We start from the raw sequence: 23102 nt of genomic DNA on the forward strand, positions 1-23102 counted from the left end.
GACTGTGAAGAAAGCTGAGCACTGAAGAACTGATGCTTTTGAACTGTGATGTTGGAGAAGACTCTTGAGAGTCCCTTGGACTGCAAGGAGATCCAACCAGTCCACTGTAAAGGATATCAGTCCTGGGTGTTCTTTGGAAGGAATGATGCTAAAGCTGAAACTCCAGTACTTTGGCCACCTCATGCGAAGAGTTGACCCTTTGGAAAAGACTCTGATACTGGGAGGGATTGGGGGCAGGAGGAGAAGGGGACGACTGAGGATGAGATGGCTGGATGGCATCACTGACTCAATGGATGTGAGTCTGAGTGAGCTCCAGGAGTTAGTGATGGACAGGGAGGCCTGACATGCTGCAGTTCATGGGGTCGCAAAGAGTCAGACACGACTGAGTGACTGAACTGAACTGAACTGACTGTTGTAAATGCTTTTTATTTTATTTTATTCTATAATTATTACTATTATTTGGGCCCCTCCCTTGTGGGAACTTATTTCCCTGAACAAGGATTGAACACGGGCCACCATAGTGAAAGTGCCGAGTCCTAATCACTGGACTATCAGGGAATTCCCCTAAATGCCTTTTATTGACTTTTAATTGTTTTAAATTTATACCATCGCTTTTTAAAAAGCTTTATGTATTTATTTATTTTTAACTGTGCTGGGTCTTCGTTGCTGCACACAGACTTTCTCTAGTTGAGACGAGCAAGCTTCTTGTTGCAGTGGTTTCTCTTGGTGCGGAGCTTGGGCTCTAGAGAACTGGCTCAGTAGTTGTGGTGTATGGACTCAGTAGCCCCACAGCATGTGGAATCTTAGTTCCCAGGCCGGGGATTGCACTGTGTCTCCTGCATTGGCAGGCAGATTCTTGATCACTGGGCCACCAGGGAAAGTGAAAGTGAAGTTGCTGTCGTGTCTGACTCTGTGACCCCATGGACTGTAGCCTACCAGGCTCCTCAGTCCATAGAATTTTCCAGGCAAGAGTACTGGAGTGGGTTGCCATTTCCTTCTCCAGGGGATCTTCCCAACCCAGGGATGGAACCCAGGTCTCCCGCATCGCAGGCAGACATTTTACCTTCTGAGCCACCAGGGAAGCCCATGTATGTACTGGCCACCAGGGAGTTCCCCCCTACATGCCTTTTAAACACTAGTCTACTTCAATTACCAAAACAACCTTAAAAGTTTACAGATGAGAACACTGAACTTCAGAGAGGCTAAATTACTTGCCTCAAGTCACACAGTCAATAAGTGTCCCAGCCAGGACCTAACTTGGGTCTGGGTGACTGATACAGTTTTGCTTCCAACTAGTACATTTTACTGATACTTGGAAATAAAGACGACAAGCAACTCTCTATAGTGTCTGGAAGACAGAAAAACACTAAAGAGGTTATTCATGGTGCTAGTATAAGCTTCCTTATGATACCAAGTAATATGAAAATATTCCTGCCTTCAAACATGTTAAAAGACGGTAGACAGTGCTAGGTAGTTACTGAATGGCTGCAATGCAAGATAGAGTAAGACAAGGATCATAAGGAAAGTACAAATATATGTATGAGGAGGTGGCCCGCTGAACAATGGACAAAGTTTCAATGCTTAGGAGATGAAAGGATGTCACTCCAGGCGGCAAGAACAAGTGAACAAAGGCAATGAGGTTGGAGCATACAGGGTGTGTTCAGGCACCAACAAGGAATTTAATGGCTGGAGTATGGGAGGTGTAGGGGAACAAGAAAAGACAAGACTGGAAAGGTAGGCTGTAGTCTGGAGATTAATCTACTTAATTGTGCCATCATCCAGTACCTGTTTCTAGAACTTGTTGACAAGAGGCCTCATCAAATGCCATGATGAAATCTAAAAACATGTCTACTAAGAATTCCCTGATCTAGCAATTTTCAAACTTTCCAAAAGAAAATGAAGTCAATATGGCTCGCCAGCCCCATCCTGCCCTCCTCAAACATATCTGAGTCAGTGTAAAACTGACTCACATTTACACTCACATTACAGTCATTGTAAAACTTTTAAAATTAAAGCCCAACTATGTCACATTTTTCTTAACTCACAGGATGAGCTTTTCATTTCCTAAATTCATATGCTCACCTCTTCAGCCACCTGTCTTACCAAACTCCATCTTTAAGAGGTTCTGGCCACACCAAATTTCTCTCTGGTTCTAAGATATGCTTTCTACTGGACAGAAAGCATATCTGACCCCATGAATTGCAGCATGTCAGGCCTCCCTGTCCATCACTAACTCTCCTGACCTCTGTCCCTGGCTGAGCTGTGTCTCAGGCCCCAACCTACTGACCTTCCTCTGTGATATTGTTCACGTGGTCTCCTTCAGGGACTCCCACCCTGCAGACCTTACTTGCCGCATGCCTCTGTTTGTGACCTTGCCACAATAGTTCATCATGTTAGTTTAAATTTCAGAGTATTTTCCTTATTTATTCTTACATTCCCAGTTCCTAGAGCAAAACAGACAAGCAGTAGATATTCACTGAGGGAATGAATGGAAAAATGAAGTAGTGGGATTCTCCTTGTGGACAGACGAAGCTTGCAAGTCACAGAACTTTCCTGTCATTATTCTTAGATGGTGAGATTTTCAGCATCTGTATAGGGAGTTCAAATCTCTCTCCTCTAGTCAGTCTCTGAGATGGTTGTCAAGATAACTTCTTCGTATCTTTATCCATCCAGGCAGCCATAATATGCTCCAACAATTACATCATTTGTTTTCTTCTTTTTACTTCAAATATTCTCAAACCTGCTTTCCCCTCAGTCTGTGGATTTATAAAGAATTATTTTTTTGTAAGGTATACTTTTCTACATCTTAACTGCAAGCCTGTGTCCCATCTCATTATGTTTTAAGATTATATTCCCTGTTTTGTTTTTCTCCCAAGAATTACTGAAAAACACCCAAAATACTTCTTTGAAATTATAGTTGTAGTCCTTTCATAGCAATGAGTTTCCATCTCTTTTCACAGTTCCATCTAAGCCAATATCTAGTTATTTTCAGACTTCAGTGCAAAATCACAAGAGGAAAGGGGCTACACAGTTCATTCTAACCAACCTGCATGCAATACACTCTACCATTTTATATATTATTTATCTGCTCTGATCAAAAAATTAGGCGGCACAACTACTTTCATAATTCAGCTTGATTCTCACTTAAGAGTGACAATTCAGTTCATTAGGAACTGAATTTGGTATAATCTCTTTACAAAGATCTTTTCCTCACTAGTTAAACTTATATCATCATCAGATTTTATTCTCTAATATGGTTTCTCCCTGCCATTAAAGAAGTTCAGGTGAGTTTTGTTTTGTTTTTATTGAAGTATATTTGGTTTAGAATATTATTTCAGATGTACAACTCAAGGATTCAAAATGTGTGTAGATTATACTCCATTTAAAGTTATAAAATTTTGGATATATTATCTATGATGTACAACGTATCCTTGTTCAGTTCAGTCGCTCAGTCGTGTCCGACTCTTTGTGACCCCATGAACCGCAGCGTGCCAGGTCTCCCTGTCCATCACCAACTCCCGGTGTCTACCCAAACCCATGTCCACTGAGTCGGTGATGTCATCCAACAATCTCATCTTCAGTCCTTATCTCATCTTACATCCTTGTAGCTAATTTATTTTATACAGAATAGCTTGTACCTCTTTATCCCCTTTCTCTATTTCACCCCTTCCTACTTCTTTCTCCCCACTGATAACCACTACTTCATTCTCTGTACCTGTGAGTTTGTTTCTTTGTTGTTGTTACATTAAATAGTTTATTTTTTAGATTCCACATATAAATGATAACATATAGTATTTCTCTTTCTCTATCTGACATGTTTCCCAAAGCATCATACCCTCCAGGTCCATCCATGTTGCTACAAATGGGAAAATTTATTTTCCTTTCTGTGGGTGAGTAGTATTTAATTCATATTCTTTATCTATTCTTCTGCTGATGGACCCTTAGTTTGCTTCCATATCTTGGTTACTATAAAAAATGCTGCTATGAACGTTGGGATGCATGTATCTTTTCAAGTTAGTGTTTTTTGTTTCCTCTGGACATATATCCAGGAGTAAAATTGTCAAATTATATGGCAGTTCAATTTTTAGTTTTTTAAGCCCTTTCATACTGCTTTCCACAGTGGCTAAACCAATTTATACTCCCACCAACAGTGTACAAAGGTTCCCCTTTCTTCATATACTTGCCAGTCTTTGTTATTTGTGGTATTTTTGATGATAGCCATTCTGTCATGTATGAGATGATACCCACTGTGATTTGATTTGCATTTCCCTGATGATTAGTGATGCTGAGTATCTTTTCATGTGCCAGTTGGCCACCTGTATGTCTTCTTTGGAAAAACATCTATTCAGGTCTTCTTCCCATTTTGTAATCAGGTTGCTTTTCGATAAATTTTAAGAGCTGTTTATGTATTTTGGATATTAACCCCTTGTAAGCCATATCATTTGTAAATATTTTCTCCCATTCCTATAGGTTATCTTTTCATTTTGTCAATGGTTTCCTTTGCTATGTAAAAGCTTTTAAGTTTAATTAGGTCCCATTTGTTTGTTTTTGCTGTTGTTTTCTTTGCCTTAGGAGAAAGATTTAAAAAATGTCGCTGATTTGTATCAAAGGGTATTCTGATTATATTTTCTTCTAGGAGTCTTATGATTTCCAGTCTTACATTTAGGCCTTTAAGCCATTTTGTGTTTATTTTTGTATGTGGTATAAGAAAATGCTCTAATTTCATTTTTTTAAAACATATAGCTCTCCAGTTTTCTCAGAATCACTTATTAAAGAGACATTGTATATTCTTGCCTTTTTTGTCATAGATTAATTGACCATAAATGTGTGGCTTTATTTCTGGGTTCCCTATTTGTTCTACTAATTTGTGTGCTTGTTTTTGTGCCAGTATGATACTGATTTTATTACTGTAGCTTTGTAATAGAGTCGGAAGTCATGGAGCATGATTCTTCCAGCTCTGTTCTGCTTTCTCAAGATTGTTTTGGCTATTCAGGGTCTTTCGTATTTGTGTATAAATTTAAAAAAAATTTTTTTTCCTAGCTCTGTGAAAATTCCAATGGATATTTTAATAGGACTTGCATCTGGAGATTGCCTTGGGTAGTATAGTCATTTTAACAATATAATTCTTTCAATTTGTGTCATCTTCAGTTTCTTTCATCAGTGTGCTATAGTCTTCTGAGTACTGGTCTTTTGCCTGCTTAGGTAGGTTTATTTTGGGGTTTATTCTTTTTGATGAAATTGCAAATGGAATTGTTTTTAAATTCTCTTTCTGATAGTTTGTTGTTAACGTATAGAAATGCAACAGATTTCTGTATATTAACTTAGTATTCTTCAGCCTTAACTAACTTGCCGTTCAGCTCTAGTAGATTTTTTGTGACATCGTTAGGATTTTCTACTGAGGATATCATATTTTCTACAGTCAATGATAGGTTTACTTCTTCCTTTCTCATTTGGATTTCTTTTTCTTCTTTTTTTTTTTGTCTGATTCCTGTGCTAGAATTTCCAACACTATGTTGAATAAAAGTGGCAAGAATGGGCATCCTTGTCTTCTTTATGATGTTAGAGGAAATGCTTTCAACTTTTCATCATTGAATGTGATGTTAGCTGTGGGTTTGTCATATATGGCCTTTATTATGTTGAAGTGGTGGCTTCCCTGGTGGCTCAGACGGTAAAATCACCTGTTTGCAATGCAGGAGACCCAGGTTCGATCCCTTGATTGGGAAGATCCCCTGGAGAAGGAAATGGCAACTCACTCCAGTACTCTTGCCTGGAAAATTCCATGGGTGGAGGAACCTTGTAGGCTACCGTCTGTGGGGTCGCAAAGAGTGGGACATGACTGAGTGACTTCATTTTCACTTTCATGCAAACTTTATGTCCACTTTCTGGAGAGCTTTTTATAATATCATTAAAGATCTTTAATGTGTGATAAAGAGCATTTATCACATAAATGAGATGTGTCATTTAAAGCCAGTGCCTCCTTATTGATTTTTCTGTCTGGATGTCCTGTCCGCTGACGTAAGTGAGCTGTTAAAGTCTCCTATTCTGATTGTCTTGCTGCGGGTCATGTGGGCCCCTCTGTTGTGGTGGGCTAACCACAGTGGGTGGTCTGCTAAGGCGGACTGGCTTCCACTCTGCTTTGTTGTCAGATCCTGCCTTGTGTGGAGGCTGCTGGCCACTGTTAATGGGGTTGAGTCAGGAGGCATCTGGCTGCAGAACTCCAGGGGGCCCTGGAGCTTGTCCTGGCTCATTGGTAGGTAGAGGTGGAGTCTAGAAGATCCCAGATCTGATACCTGATTACAAGTGAGAGCAGCCAGGTCCTGGGCCTATTGCTAGAACATTGACCGGCAGAACTGGATCCGGGAGTCTCCTAGGTGGCCCAGAGCTGGTGCTGGATTGCTGGCCGGCTGGGGCAGTTCCTGACATAGTTGGCTGTGGGGTTCAGGCTGTCCTGAAATTTGTTGGCCAAGGCTGTGGCCCAGCTGGCTGCTGGCCTGCTGGTAGGTGGGAAGGGTGCCGCCATGGCAGGCTGTGGGGCTGTGCTTATCCTTAGGCTGGTGACAGGTAAGGCTGGTGCTGAGGCTAGATCAGGCTTGGTAGACAGGTCTGGGACCCAGGGTATTCTGGGGCTGGTACCTGCCCAGAGATATGTGGGGCCAGGTCTGCACTCTGGTGGGGAGGGCCATGTCCAGGGGTGACTGCAGATTCACAAGATCTTAAGACTGCCTGTAGGCTCATTGGTAGGGCTATGTCCCTGCCAACTCAGTTGCTTGTTCCTGAAGCATCTCAGTCCTGGTGCCTACAGGCTGGTAGGCAGGGAGGGGGCTTTGTCCTGAGGCTTATAAGCTAGAGGGAGGATTGTAAACCGGTGTTTACCAGCACCAGTGCCCACATGGTAGAACAGTCAGTTCAGTTCAGTTCAGTGGCTCAGTCGTGTCTGACTCTTTGCAACCCCATGAATCGCAGGACACCAGGCCTCCATGTCTACCACCAACTCCCGGAGTTCACTCAAACTCACGTCCATCGAGTCAGTGATGCCATCCAGCCATCTCATCCTCTGTCGTCTCCTTCTCCTCCTGCCTCCAATCCCTCCCACCATCAGGATCTTTTCCAATGAATCAAATCTTCTCATGAGGTGGCCAAAGTACTGGAGTTTCAGCTTTAGCATCATTCCTTCCAAAGAAATCCCAGGGCTGATCTCCTTCAGAATGGACTGGTTGGATCTCCTTGCAGTCCAAGGGACTCTCAAGAGTCTTCTCCAACACCACAGTTCAAAAGCATCAATTCTTTGACGTTCAGCTTTCTTCACAGTCCAACTCTCACATCCATACATGACCACTGAAAAAACCATAGCCTTGACTAAACTGACCTTTGTTGGCAAAGTAATGTCTCTGCTTTTGAATATGCTATCTAGGTTGGTCATAACTTTTCTTCCAAGGAGTAAGTATCTTTTAATTTCATGGCTACAGTCACCATCTGCAGTGATTTTGGAGCCCCAAAAAAACAAAGTCAGCCACTGTTTCCACTGTTTCCCCATCTATTTGCCATGAAGTGATGGGACCAGATGCCATGATCTTCATTTTCTGAATGTTGAGCTTTAAGCCAACATTTTCACTCTCCTCTTTCACTTTCATCAAGAGGCTTTTTAGTTCCTCTTCACTTTCTGCCATAAGGGTGGTGTCATCTGCATATCTGAGGTTATTGATATTTCTCCCAGCAATCTTGATTCCAGCTTGTGTTTCTTCCAGTCCAGCGTTTCTCATGATGTACTCTGCATATAAGTTAAATAAGGAGGGTGACAATATACAGCCTTGACGTACTCCTTTTCCTACTTGGAACCAGTCTGTTGTTCCATGTCCAGTTCTAACTGTTGCTTCCTGACCTGAATACAGATTTCTCAAGAGGCAGGTTAGGTGGTCTGGTATTCCCATCACTTTCAGAATTTTCCACAGTTTATTGTGATCCACACAGTCAAAGGCTTTGGCATAGTCAATAAAGCAGAAATAGATGTTTTTCTGGAACTCTCTTGCTTTTTCAGTGATTCAGCGGATGTTGGCAATTTGATCTCTGGTTCCTCTGCCTTTTCAAGTTCCCCCAAATGGGTGCCGCCAGTGTCTATGTCCCCAGGGAGAGCTCCAGTTGCTTCCTACCTCTCTAGGAGACTCTCTAAGGTCAGGCAGGTCTGACTCAGGCTCTGTTCAAATTTCTGCTTGTATTCTGGGGTCTCAGAGTGTGTGAGATTTTGTAGGTGCCTTTTATGAGCAGAGTCTCTATTTCCTCCCACCCTCTGGGTCTTCCACAAGTAAGCACCACTGGTCTTCAAAAGCAAACATAATGGGGGTTCATCTTCCTGGCACAGGACTCCTAGGCTAGAAAGCCCAATACAGGGCTCAGACCAATCATTTCTTGGGGAGAACTTCTGCAACTATAATTATTCTCCCATTTGTGGATTGCCCACTTGGAGGGCCGAGTTCAATCCCTGGGTTGGGAAAATCTCCTGGAGAAGGAAATGGCAACCCAACCCAGTATTCTTGCCTGGAAAATCACATGGACAGAGGAGACTGGTAGGCTACCATCCATGGGGTCTCAAAGAGTCGGACCTGACTGAGGGACTTCACTTTCGCTTTCACTTTCACTTGGAAGGTATGGATCTTGACTGTACAACAACTCAACCCCCAGTTACCTATCTCACTGTGATTTCTTCCCGATATCTTTAGTTGTAGAAGATCTTTTCTTGTAATTTCTGTTTCATCAATAGCTGTTCTGTAAATAGTTGCAAATTTGGTGTGCCCATGAAAGGAGGTGTCTTTCTACTTCGACATCTTAGGAACTCAACCAGTTTCACTTGCTTTAAAACTCATCTTAATGGATGCCTGTAACAGGGAAGTATGCTGCTGGCCTCAGGTCCTCTTGTCAGCCAGGAAATGGGTGAGTTGGGGAAGATGCCCAGATCTAAGTGCTTTAGTTTTATATGTGACTAAGCATGTAAATTGAACAGACTGCTTAAATCATACAAATATATTCCATCATCCAAACTAAATTTTATATCATTTTAATAACCAAATCTGCTAACATCTGACTACTATCTGAGGCTAGGGTTCTGGAGAAATCATGAAAAAAGATTGAAGCATGTAGATGATAAGGTAATTATAGGGAATAGGCCATTTCAGAGGAGTGAAGGTGAGTAGACTTATGAGCAATGCCTCATGACATGAGCAGTCTGGAGTCTCTCTAACGTATCTATCATCTTCTCCTGTGAGGGTCATCTGAAGGCAAAGCAGGACAACAGAGGGAGGTTCTCAAAGTCCAACAGTCGAGTCTGGGGCACGGGATCCTGTAGCTATAACAGCCTGTGAATTGTGCAGCAACATTCAGAGTGACTCATCAGTCATGCTTCTCTTAGGTCACTTGTTTATTCTTGAGGCCAATTTTACTTGTTCTGAAGAAAGAAAATATTTCTGAAGATTTCAGATGATGCTCCCACACACGTGCAATGACATGCCAAGCTCAAATTAAAGTCAGTCTGTAGAATGATGGCCTGCCAGGAGACAGGAAAACCTCCTGGTGCTTTTTAAAGCACCAGGGCAGAGAAGAATGTGAATCTAAGTGGAGTGGTTGAAAATAGTTGTATTCCTAGCCATTAGCAGCTGTGGCTGCAAATCAAGGATCAATCTCATCTAGGCAGTGTAGACAGGCCTCTCTGACACACATCATTCTTCTTGGGCTGCATGTACAGAGGCCTGATTGGTGATAGAATGATAAGCATTGCTTTCAAATACAAAACCAAATTATGTATGGGAATTTGACAGTGGACATTCATAAAATGACTGGACAAAAACCATATACCAAGCTATTCATTCTTTAATGTCATTCATAGAATATATTTTACATATAAGAATGATTTAAATTTTCAGAACTGATGTTTCAGGCATTATACTGTCACTTTGATACCACACAATTACTGTGGTCCATGCTTTATGATCACTTTTTTCCTAATTGATCTCTATTGAATAGAGTCTAAAAATAAACTCAACTTTTAAAAAGTATTGCACTATGCTTAGATTCCACTGTGTTTGAATTAAAGAATCCTTGAAAATGTAAAATTTCAAGAACGTGTTTTAATCCTGAAGCAATTTTGAAATTTGATGGTTCCATACTGTGGAAAACCATTGTATAAAGTGTTCTTGCCAACTTTTACCGAAACTATTTGCATTAATATTCTTTCAGAGGAAAAGTAGGATATGAAAGGCTAATGTTAAGTTTTCAAATAATTTTACTGAGGATCTGATCACTATCAGAGCTTCCAGAGAGTTATTTGAAGTGGAGATAGCCAGACCTGAAAGTGTGAAAGAGACACTCCTGGGTTAAGAAATAGTAGAGCTGGTCCCCGTGTCCACTGGCTCCCTGAGGGCAGAGGTCAAACCTCTTCTGTTCATCAATACACACTCAACTCCCAGGGGGTTGGGATTTGGCACAAAGCTGAGACTTGGTGTATATTTGTTAAATGGGTATGTGAGCTAATTGGCCATTGAGAAGTCAATCAGTGGCCAGAGAAATAGGATCAGTAAGTGTCTGGGGCAAGTATAGTGGAAATGCATAGACATTAGAGTCAGGATGACCTCTCTGAGTTTCAGTTCCTATATCTCTAAACCAAGGATGGTAACTTCCTCATAGTGTTGCTATGTGGTTAAGCACAATAGACACATAAAAACGTCTAGAATAATGCTTGACTCGTCCTGTCTGACTCTTTGTGACCACATGGACTGTAGCCCACCAGGCTCCTCTGTCCATGGAATTCTCTAGGCAAGAATACTAGAGTGGATAGCCGTTCCTTGCTCCTGGGGTTCTTCCCGACCCAGGGATTGAACCCATGTCTCTCGCATTGCAGACAGATTCTTTACCATCTGAGCCACCTGGGAAACCTCATAACTGGTTATTAAAAGCCAATAATCTCCATACTTTAGATGTGCTTCCCCCATCCCCAAACTTTAGCCTACATTTTGTATATTCTTCTTATATCCTGTTATGGAAAATACATTGAGTGGGAAATCAGACTTAGTAATGGTCCAAACCTAATCACATAACCTCTGGGCTTTGGCTTTCTCAGTAAAATGAGGGGATCGGATTCATTCTCTTAGTCCCTTCTATCTTTAGGCTTTAGTTTTTAAGTCTCCTATTCTCAAGAGGCAGGTCAGGTGGTCTGGTATTCCCATCTCTTTCAGAATTTTCCAGTTTATTGTGATCCACACAGTCAAAGGCTTTGGCATAGTCAATAAAGCAGAAATAGATGTTTTTCTGGAAAACTCTCGCATTTTCCATGATCCAGCGGATGTTGGCAATTTATCTCTGGTTCCTCTGCCTTTTCTAAAACCAGCTTGAACATCAGGACATTCACGGTTCACGTATTGTTGAAGCCTGGCTTGGAGAATTTTGAGCATTACTTTACTAGCATGTGAGATGAGTGCAACTGTGCAGTAGTTTGAGCATTCTTTGGCATTGCCTTTCTTTGGGATTGGAATGAAAACTGACCTTTTCCAGTCCTGTGGCCACTGCTGAGTTTTCCAAATATGCTGACATATTGAGTGCAGCGCTTTCACAGCATCATCCCTCAGGACTTGAAACAGCTCAACTGGAATTCCATCACCTCCACTAGCTTTGTTCATAGTGATGATCTCTAAGGCCCACTTGACTTCAGATTCCAAGATGTCTGGCTCTAGATTAGTGATCACATCATCACGATTATCTGGGTCGTGAAGATCAAAAAGGAGCACGTTAAGGCTGTATATTGTCACCCTGTTATTTAACTTATATGCAGAGTACATCATGAGAAACGCTGGACTGGAAGAAACACAAGCTGGAATCAAGATTGCCAGGAGAAATATCAATAACCTCAGATATGCAGATGACACCACCCTTATGGCAGAAAGTGAAGAGGAGCTAAAAAGCCTCTTGATCAAAGTGAAAAAGGAGAGTGAAAAAGTTTGCTTAAAGCTCAACATTCAGAAAACGAAGATCATGGCATCCGGTCTCATCACTTCATGGGAAATAGACAGGGAAACAGTGGAAACAGTATCAGAGTTTATTTTGGGGGGCTCCAAAATCACTGCAGATGGTTTCTGCAGCCATGAAATTAAAAGACGCTTACTCCTTGGAAGAAAAGTTATGACCAACCTAGATAGCATATTCAAAAGCAGAGACATTACTTTGCCAACTAAGGTCTGTCTAGACAAGGCTATGGTTTTTCCTGTGGTCATATATGGATGTGAGAGTTGGACTATGAAGAAGGCTGAGCGCCAAAGAATTGATGCTTTTGAACTGTGGTGTTGGAGAAGACTCTTGAGAGTCCCTTGGACTGCAAGGAGATCCCACCAGTCCATTCTGAAGGAGATCAACCCTGGGATTTCTTTGGAAGGAATGATGCTGAAGCTGAAACTCCAGTACTTTGGCCACCTAATGAGAAGAGCTGAGTCATTGGAAAAGACTCTGATGCTGGGAGGGATTGGGGGCAGGAGGAGAAAGGGATGACCGAGGATGAGATGGCTGGATGGCATCACTGACTCGATGGATGTGAGTCTGAGTGAACTCCGGGAGATGGTGATAGACAGGGAGGCCTGGTGTGCTGCGATTCATGGGGTCGCAAAGTGTCGGACACGACTGAGCGACTGAACTGAACTGAATTGATCTTAATTTTTATTAAGTTCTCATAAGTTAAACACTTTATTTAAATTAGTAAACACTGTGCCCAGGCTTGTTGTTGTTCAGTTGCTAAGTCGTGTTCAGCTCTTTGCGACTACATAGACTGCAGCACACCAGTCTCCCGTGTCCTCCACTATCTCCTGGAGCTTGCTAAATTTCATGTCCACTGAGTCAGTGATGCTATCTAATCATCTCATCCTCTGCTGCCCCCTTCAGCAGACCATACTAATATATATTTTGTTATCTCCCCACCTCATTTTAGGTATCTTTTCTTTAATTCTGTGAATTCTCCTTACAGTTTTTAAATATCACCTACATACAGGGTAAATTTTGTTAGAATAATTAAGATTTGGATTCTGTTTTCTCAAATGTTTTAGCCAACTGAGAGTTGGCTAAAGTGAGGCAGATAATCTATAAGGTAACAAATCCCTTGATGTTTCAGAAATTAATTCTTCCAAGGTTTTATTTTCACCTTAAGGTTGTTATTAAATATTGTATTATAACATTGTGAATATGGTGAGAGGAGAGGAGTCGTTAAGTTTTGGTTAATAAAGTGTGTTTTCTAATAGAACTCTGAGTAGCTGAATGCTTACCGTGGCAAGAGGAGAGTTATAACTGCATGGTTGTTAATGTTGTTTAGTCATTAATGGACTGTAGCCCACCAGTTTCCTCTGTCCGTGGGATTTCCCAGGCAAGCATACTGGAGTGGGTTGCCATTTCCTTCTCCAGAGGATCTCCTTGACCCAGGAACTGAACTCACATTTCCTACTTGGTAGGCAGATTCTTCACCACTAAGCCACCAAGAAAGCCCCATAACTGCATGGTAAAACAACAAAGAAGTTCAGATTATTTATTTTACGACCCAGATTTTTTTTTTTCTTTTAAGGCTACATATGCACATTATGATCATCTTGGATTTCTTCAACAGTGGCAGTCTTTTTGAAAGGGCAGTTCTTAAGTGCAGGAAATATTTAAAATTCTTCAGTCTCATCATGATTCTGTTACTGAAATTTGTGTTCAGAAAGGATTGCTAGCCTTCATTCATTAGAAATGCAATGAGAAAAATAATACTTCTATTATTAATTCATGGTCAGTAAAAGAATAATTAAATTCTCTTTATGTATTCCTTCTACCTAGTAATGTTTTATTTCTAAGATTAACTGTGTGACATTGTATGAAGAAGATTGCTGCACACAATGATTTTTAAGAAACTAAATGACTAAAAAGACTGAGGTTAGTGTTGGTAGAATTCATTTGTTTTTCTCTCTCTCTTGGACAGCCTGCAAAAAGAAATCCTATCCAAGACAAATATCTCCATTTTTTTAATATAAAAAATTATATTTTTTTAAAATATAATAACCTAGGAACTGAGCTTATGGATAAAAAGAGTATAGTTGATATAAAACAGAGTGACAAATTATTTGTATATAGTCCATTGAGCACAATCCAAGTGGTTTTGGTTAGAAAACTCCTTTTCAAATATAGACTAAAAGTACAATTACTTGATTGAAATCTTTTCCCCATTTGACACCAGTTTCAAAGCTTATATGTTTTGTTTAATTCCTTCACCAGATGTTACTTAGTGTCCAGAAAATGAACCTTTTAAGGATGATCCTCTAATCAGGACTTTTGAAGACAACACATTTTAGCAATTCCCATCTAGAAATCAGTGTTGGAAAAAGCCAACAGAGTCATCATGCAAGTTTTATTTCCTGGATTTTCTTTTGCATTTTGAAAATTTTAAAGTTAAAACAGTTCTTAATAGCTCCCTGGAATGAATCTTTAAACTATAATCAAACACAGAGATCCATGTTACATGGTACTGTGGGAGATCCAAAATAACAGGGCCTCATACACTTTTCCAGTAGTCATGTACGGATGTGAGAGTTGGACCATAAAGAAGGCTGAACACTGAGAAATGATGCTTTTGAGCTAGTGTTGGAGAAGACTCTTGAGAGCCCCTTGGACTGCCAGATCAAATCAATCCTAAAGGAAATCAATCCTGAATATTCATTAGAAAGACTGATACTGAAGCTGAAGCTCCAATATTTTGGCCACCTGATACAAAGAGTCGATTCATTAGAAGAGACCCTGATAAAGATTGAAGACAGGAGGAGAAGCGGATGGACAGAGGATGAGATGGTTGGATGGCATCACCAACTGAATGCACATGAGTTTGAGCAAGCTCCAGGAGTTGGTGAAGGACAAGGAAGCTTGGTATGCTGTAGTTCATGGGGTCACAAAGGGTCACACACAACTTAGTGACAGAATGACAACATACACTTTTTTTTTTAATAACTGTGCTCTGAAAGCATCAGTCTGAATCCATGAATTTGCTGGGAAGTTGGGAGGGGAAACATTGCATGTGTGTAGGACTGTGGTTTTCCATTTGGGGAGTGTTATTTGAAAATAATTATCGAGTTGAGGGTTTCAGGTATTTTTGTGGTTTACTACAGTGTTTCATATCAATATTTCTTTTCTTCAGGATGCATTATTTTAAATAAACTTTCACAAAAATGCTTTCTAGAGGTAGTTTGTAGATGTTTTATTTTCACCTTTTGCATAGCAATGTGTTGTGCTCCTGCCTAGAATTTGAAGGTTTCTAAAATGTTGATAGACTGCTACTTTTAAAAATATTATGAAGTGAAAGGAATTCAAAGGCTGGAGAAAAATTATGGTGCTTATGCTTTAATTTAGGTACTAAAATTTTTCTTCTGTCACAGGCTTTGCAGAATTTATCCATGATTTTATTCATCCATTTGTTTATTGAGCAGTTACTCAGGTCTTGGAGAAACCAGAGCAACATACATGCTCATGTATTGCTGTTCATCACTTCCAAGGAAATAATGAATGTTATTTTAATTTCACATTTATATCTCAGTGATTTGGAGTTCAGAAAAAAAGACTTGAGCCATCATACTAAAAAACGTTCTTTCTCTTTATTGAGATGAACTTTGAGGTCAAGAGTGCTAAGGTGAATCCCAAAAGTAGCATTCAACTTAAGAGTTAACTTTAAATAGAGACATAGTACAGCAAGTTTTAAAATACTATTATCAGGAATCCAGATATGCCCTAAGTAACCCTGGCTTCTAATAATCTCTTATGGACATATTTTCTTTTTAAACTTGGTGCTTCCCTAACCTCATTTTCCCCTATTAAAAAAGAAAAGAGAGAGAGAGAGAGAAAAGAAAAAGAAAACAGAAGTTCTGAAAGGTTAAGTAAAGTAGTTTGACCAATGTCAAACAGCTAGTAGATGACAGAGCAAGGAAACAACTCAATTCCTCTGAGCACAGTAAAATTTCATCCATGCATTAGATTAAGACTTAGAGCTTGGAGCCTGGACCCCAGAGAAGAGATTATCTACAATTTATTTTTTGATAGAGAAGGAAACCAGAAATGACCATCAAAAACGTTTCCTAAGTCAAGTTCTCTCTCGTTCCAACCGTAATACCTAGCCCAGGGGTCTGGCACATCTCAGCATTTCTTCCTTTAAGGATGACTCATTTTGCTTTGACTGGTAGGAAATAATGGTTTCTTTGTTCTATCCAAGTTGTTATACAGACGCAGAAAGGGGTACTACAGTAAGTGGGAAGTCCTTAAGAGAATATTATTTGGTAAGTCACTGGTGATAACTCTATCTTCTAAACCCCAAACTGAAGTAATCCAGATTGATATATTTTCTGATAAGAGAAATCTTTTATATGAACAATCTCCCAAAAGTATAACAATTAAATCAATTTAGTTAACTAATTGACTGATGAAAATAATGAAATATCAATAACATTGAAGTTGTCCTGAAAAGTACAGAATGTACAGTCACCAAAGGGGTGAGAAACGATACTCAGTGGAAGTAATGTGAAGGCTTGCTACTCGTGGTGCAGTCTCTGGACTGGCAGTTTTGCTTGGGATCTTGTTAAAAATGGAAAATCTCGGGCTACAATTCAGGCTTACAGAATCAGCACGTGTATTCTAACATGATCCTCAGGTGGTTTATATGTACATTAAAATTTGAGAAGCAGTGATTTAGAACACTATGAGAAAGGTTGTTTAAGGGAGTCTAGAGGGTGACCATCAGAGGAGAAATAGTCCTACCCTTTTATTTTTCTAGTTTCTTTTGCCCACAGTTTTTCAGTCTTCAAGATAAGGACCCCATGGGTAGCTATTCCTGTGACTCATAACATTCATGAAACATTAAAAGTACTGTCTTTTTTAGAGTAGGGCCTCTTGCTCCATTTCTTGATTTTAAATGGTTCAGTTCAGCTCAGTTCAGTCGCTCAGTTGTGTCCGACTCTTTGCGACCCCATGAATTTAAATGGTTATTTTATCGCAATCCTCTCAACAAGTGAAGCAGAAAACCACACATACTTTTTACTTTTCTCAACATTTCTTTACCATCAAAAATGTCACTGTAGTCAGTTCTTGATTAAGAAGTACTAAAGGAGTGCAAAATAGCATTGAAAGAGGTTTGTTTTTTTAAAAAAAAAAAAAAAAACCTTTTAGTCATGATTTTAACCATTCAGGTCACTCCAATTCCCCTCTGCCTTTATAAGGTTTATTAATAATTAATAAAATTTACAGATATTATTTTTACTCTTGCCTTCTCTCTCTTCTACTATTTACATATCAAATCCATTTGTTGAAAGATGATGGGATTAATAAGGATTAAGGAGGATAAGCTAGAGTATCAAAGATCCCAGGGCCGATTAACCGAGAAGACTTGTTAAATCATTGCCACTAATACAGAAGCAGAAGATATTAAGAAGAGATGGCAAGAATACACAGAAGAACTGTACAAAAAGGATCTTCACAACCTGGATAATCACGATGGTGTGATCACTCACCTAGAGCCAGACATTCTAGAATGTGAAGTCAAGTGAGCCTTAGAAAGCATCACTACGAACAAAGCTAGTGGTGGTGATGGAATTCCAGTAGAGCTATTTCAAATCCTGGAAGATGATGCTGTGAAAGTGCTGCACTCAATATGCCAGCAAATGTGGAAAACTCAGCAGTGGCCACAGGACTGGAAAAGGTCATTTTCATTCCAATCCCAAAGAAAGGCAATGCCAAAGAATGCTCAAACTAACGCACAATTGCACTCATCTCACATGCTAGTAAAGTAATGCTCAAAATTCTCCAAGCCAGGCTTCAGCAATATGTGAACCATGAATGTCCTGATATTCAAGCTGGTTTTAGAAAAGGCAGAGGAACCAGATATCAAATTGCCAACATCCGCTGGATCATGGAAAAAGTAAGAGAGTTCCAGAAAACATTTACTTCTGCTTTATTGACTATGCCAAAGCCTTTGACTATGTGGATCACAATCAACTGTGGAAAATTCTGAAAGAGATGGGAACACCAGACCACCTGATCTGCCTCTTGAGAAATCTGTGTGCAGGTCAGGAGGCAACAGTTAGAACTGGATTGGAACAACAGACTGGTTCCAAATAGGAAAAGGAGTATGTCGAGGCTGTATATTGTTGCCCTGCTTATTTAACTACTATGCAGAGTACCTCATGAGAAACGCTGGACTGGAAGAAACACAAGCTGGAATCAGGATTGCTGGGAGAAATATTGATAACCTCAGATATGCAGATGACACCACCCTTATGGCAGAAAGTGAAGAGGAGCTAAAAAGCCTCTTGAAAGTAAAAGAGGAGAGTGAAAAGGTTGGCTTAAAGCTTAACATTCAGAAAACGAAGATCATGGCATTCGGTCCCATCACTCCATGGGAAATAGATGGAGAAACAGTGGAAAAAGTGTCAGACTTTATTTTTGGGGGCTCCAAAATCACTGCAGATGATGACTGCAGCCATGAAATTAAAAGAGGCTTACTCTTTGGAAGAAAAGTTATGACCAACCTAGATAGCATATTCAAAAGCAGAGACATTACTTTGCCAACAAAGGTCCATTTAGTCAAGGCTATGATTTTTCCAGTGGTCATGTATGGATGTGAGAGTTGGACTGTGAAGAAGGCTGAGCGCCGAAGAATTGATGCGTTTGAACTGTGGTGTTGGAGAAGACTCTTGAGAGTCCCTTGGACTGCAAGGAGATCCCACCAGTCCATTCTGAAGGAGATCAGCCCTGGGATTTCTTTGGAAGGAATGATGCTGAAGCTGAAACTCCAGTACTTTGACCACCTCATGCGAAGAGTTGACTCATTGGAAAAGACTCTGATACTGGGAGGGATTGGGGGCAGGAGGAGAAGGGGACAACTGAGGATGAGATGGCTGGATGGCATCACTGACTCGATGGACGCGAGTCTGAGTGAGCTCTGAGAGATGGTGATAAACAGGGAGGCCTGGGGTGCTGCAATTCATGGGGTCACAAAGAGTGGGACACGACTGAGTGACTGAACTGAACTGAACTGAACTGAATATTTATCGAGTTCACTCTGTACAGTTGCTGTGCTGAGGGCTAAATATTTATTATTGTACTTAACTTGCATCTTTCTGATATTGCTCAGGAATCACCAAATACTGACATTAGTTCCAATAGGTGGGCTGTAGGATAGTGCCAAGTTTTCTTCCAATTCAAAAAGTTACTATCTAAAGATTTATTTCTTTAGCATCTGTGTATTCTTCTTCATTTTGAAAACCATATATATTTGATGTACTTTTTTTCTAACAGAAAAAGGTACAGATTAATAGCGAATCACATCATGTCATCTAGTCCCTCAGTTGTATCCAGCTTTTTGAGATCCTGTGGTCTGCCAGGCTCCTCTGTGCATAGGATTTTCCAGGCAAGAATACTGGAGTGGGTTGCCAGTTCCTCCAGGAGATCTTACTGACCCAGAAATTGAACTCAGGTCTCATTGCAGGCAGATTCTTTACCATCTGAGCAACCAGGGAAGTCCAATAGCTAATCAAATCCTAATTCATCTCTGCCTTTATAAGGGTTTATTAATAATTAATAAAATTCAAAGATAGTATTTTTACTCTTGCCTTCTCTCTCCTCTACTATTTACATATAGAATCCATTTGTTGAAAGCTGATGGGATTAATAATGATTAAGGAGGATAAGCTAGAGTATCAAAGATCCCAGGGCCAATTAACTGAGAAGACTTATTAAATTCTGTGAAATTTAAAATTTGACAGAAAAACTTACTGTGCTATAAATACATTATTAACTGTCTTATTGCTTTTTATGATATATTTTGGAATAAGATTTGGTTTTTGAAGAGTGTAAAATCTGTAATTAACATTGAGTATTTTGATTGTTAATAAATATGAAATAAAGTTCCTCTTCTGGAATCAAAGTTAATGTTCTGTTTCTTAAAAATACAATCAGAAATGTCCAATTGATCATGTCATTTTGAAAGAAAGGTAAAAATCTGTGAAACATGAGATCTTTTAACACACAAATTGAGAGTATTTGATAACATTTTAAGTAACAATATTAAGGTACTAGCTATAAACCAGATTTATTGTTATTTAGCAATCTTTTGTTTGATTATTATTAACAATATTTCCCTCTTCTTATGAGTTAGATTTACCCATAAATAAAAACAGCTAATACATGCTCTAGACAGAATATATTTTAAAGGGCTTCCCTGGTGGCTCAGACAGTAAAGATTCTGCTGCCATGCAGGAGACGTGGGTTCAATCCCTGGGTCAAAAAATCCTCTGGAAAAGGGAATGGCTACCCACTGTAAACAATTTTTAAATAATTTAGATAGTACCTAATCTTGGTATTCTGAAAATAAATTTCACTTTGGTATATGTTACATGTAATCTAGCAGCTGTGAATCTTAAAATTTATTATAAGGTTCCAGAGTCACTATCTTCTTGGCTCTTTACTACCAATGAGCCTGAACTAGATGCCAAAACTGAACCAGTTTGGGGACTGAAAATTCTACATTCTGAAAAATCCCACCATCTCAGGGAAACCTAGAAAAATAGGCATCCTGTCTCAACTCTTTGTAAAGTAACTCATAGAAGCCTCCTCCTCTTACTCTTTTTCTGTCTTCTGAACAGCCACATTCCAGAATCCAAACCTCGTCTATGCTGGCCAGAGTGAGTTTTGAGGGCTGGCCTCTAAAGGATTACAGCTCCTCATAACTTGTTCATACCTGTTCCTTCTCTGCTATCACAACCTGCTTCAAACCAACCCATCAGTGTTCCCTGCTCCCACCACCTCATGCTTTTCCTTCAGCCTATGCAATAGATCCATAAATAACCCAACCAAATCCAAATAGCACATGCATGCAGGCTAAATTTCTTCAGTTGTGTCTGACTCTTTGCAACCCCCATGGACTATAGCCCACAAGGCTCCTCTATCTATGGGATTTTCCAGGCAAGAATACTGGAGTGGGTTCCCATTTCCTTCTCCAACAGGAGAAGGATCATTGTATAGGATTACAGCTGAATCACTGTAACCATCATTTATTTGGTCTCCATGTATTCTAGTCACGACATCAGGTTTGTTATACATAAGAACACACTTTGTCCTCACGTTAAGTCAGCAAGTGGGTCTTATGCCATGCATGTCATAGATGAGGAAAACAAAACTCAGAAATTTGAAGTAACTTTCCCAACTTTCCAAGAAAGAGGCAGAGAGAGCCAGAATGTGTTGACAGGTCTGCATGAAACTCTTGAGTGTGTCTGTGATCAGGCAAGCTAGGGCAGGGCCATTTATATAACATGTGCCATTTGACCAAATTATCCTGTTAAATAGTCTGGGAAAGCCGATTAAAGCTGCTGATTGATCTGTTGAAAAGCATGATACTTGGGGAGAACAATCAGCCAAATAAACAAGATGTTCCGATGAACAATTGCCCTCACACGTAATGATTACTCTTATTTTGAAAGGCCCATGATGATAACTCTGTAAGAAACCTCTTGGTGGTTTATTTTAAATTAACCTCCTCCTGTTTCCTATTTGGAAAACGATATCCTTATTTATCATTCTGGAGCTGTTTGCAGGCCTCTCCTTCTAATGTTTATTACCAGGACTTGCTTTGTGATGGCTGATTGCCCCAAATCAAGGGTGGCAAGATAACCTTGCCTTCAGTTAAAACCACTTGGGGGATTGACAGAAATCAGTAGGATAAACTAAAAAGTAAACACCTCATGTGTAAATAGTGGCACCAGAGAGAAGTTCAGTTTGTCTTATTTAAACAACAACAAGAAAATACACTCATTTGTAAAAGCTCGAATTACATTAGTGGGAAGCAACCTAGCAAAACCATTTTTAGAACATGGAACTTCTTTTGTTGACCTAAATTCACTTAAATCATGGGTAAATTTTTAAATACTTTACTAATTTTACCTATTTACTGTTGTTGTTTACTCGATAAGTTGTGTCCAACACTTTTGCAACCCCATGGGCTGTAGCCCACCAGGCTCCTCTGTCCATAGGATTTCCCAGGCAAGAATATGGGATTGGGTTGCCATTTCCTACTCCAGGGGATCTTCCCTACCCAGGAATTGAACTGTGCCTCCTGCACAGCCAGTGGATTCTTTACCCCTGAGCCACCAGGGAAGCCCAGCAAATATTCTTATGACATCATAAACTGAAAAATGTCTGAATGTGAAATATGTTATCTAGTCCAACCTGCTTATAGGAAGTGAATATAGAGACATTAAATAGCTTTTAAGTTGGTGTTTGGGCATTGACCAGGGCATTTGACTCATAGGTAAATGTTTACTCTAGCAACCACACTGTATCTCTGAAATGGAAAATGCATCATTTTAGGTAAAACTTGGGATAATATTTCATGACATGTCTCTTACATATCATTATCTATCTAACCAGTCCATCCTAAAGGAAATCAGTCTTGAATGGTCATTGGAAGGACTGCTGTTGAAGCTGAAACTCCAATACTTTGGCCACCTGATGCAAAGAGCTGACTCATTGGAAAAGACCCTGATGCTGGGAAAGATTGAAGGCAGGAGGAGAAGGGGATGACAGAGGATGAGATGGTTGGATGGCATCACTGACTCAATGGACATGAGTTAGAGTAAACTCTAGGAGTTGGTGATGGACAGGGAGGCGTGGTGTGTTGCAGTTCATGGTGCCGCAGAGTCGGACACAACTGAGTGACTGAACTGAACTGATCTATCCAATAAGCGAGGAAGGTCCTTCAAAGTGGGAACTGTGTCTTATACAGTTTTGATTTCCCACAGTGATTACTTCATTTCAGTGGTGCTTTGGATACTGTTGATTTGTGGATTTTACCCAACCCCTCCTATGCCCATTAACACAGCTAAGATTGAAAAGAATATTAGTCTGTGAATGAATTTTTTCTTTTTTAAGTCCATGGAAAATATACTCCTACATACACTGGAAATTTAATCTATTTTTTTGTCCCATCTGATATCAAACTTGTATTTTGTGATTGATCCTTCATTGAAAAAAAGATGTTCTCCACTACCCCTTAATATAGAGAGTTAAAAACATTTTAAGTTGAC

General features: G+C 39.9%; 1 protein-coding gene across 1 annotated transcript in view; it reads left to right on the forward strand.

Annotated features, from left to right (window-relative positions):
- The window catches only part of LOC108636217 (translation initiation factor IF-2-like), a 229011-nt gene that overhangs the window by 23959 nt on the left and 181950 nt on the right, over window positions 1–23102 (forward strand). The window lies entirely within an intron of this gene.

The sequence above is a fragment of the Capra hircus genome, chromosome 1, assembly GCF_001704415.2.
Source record: "Capra hircus breed San Clemente chromosome 1, ASM170441v1, whole genome shotgun sequence".
NCBI classification, from domain to species: domain Eukaryota; kingdom Metazoa; phylum Chordata; class Mammalia; order Artiodactyla; family Bovidae; genus Capra; species Capra hircus.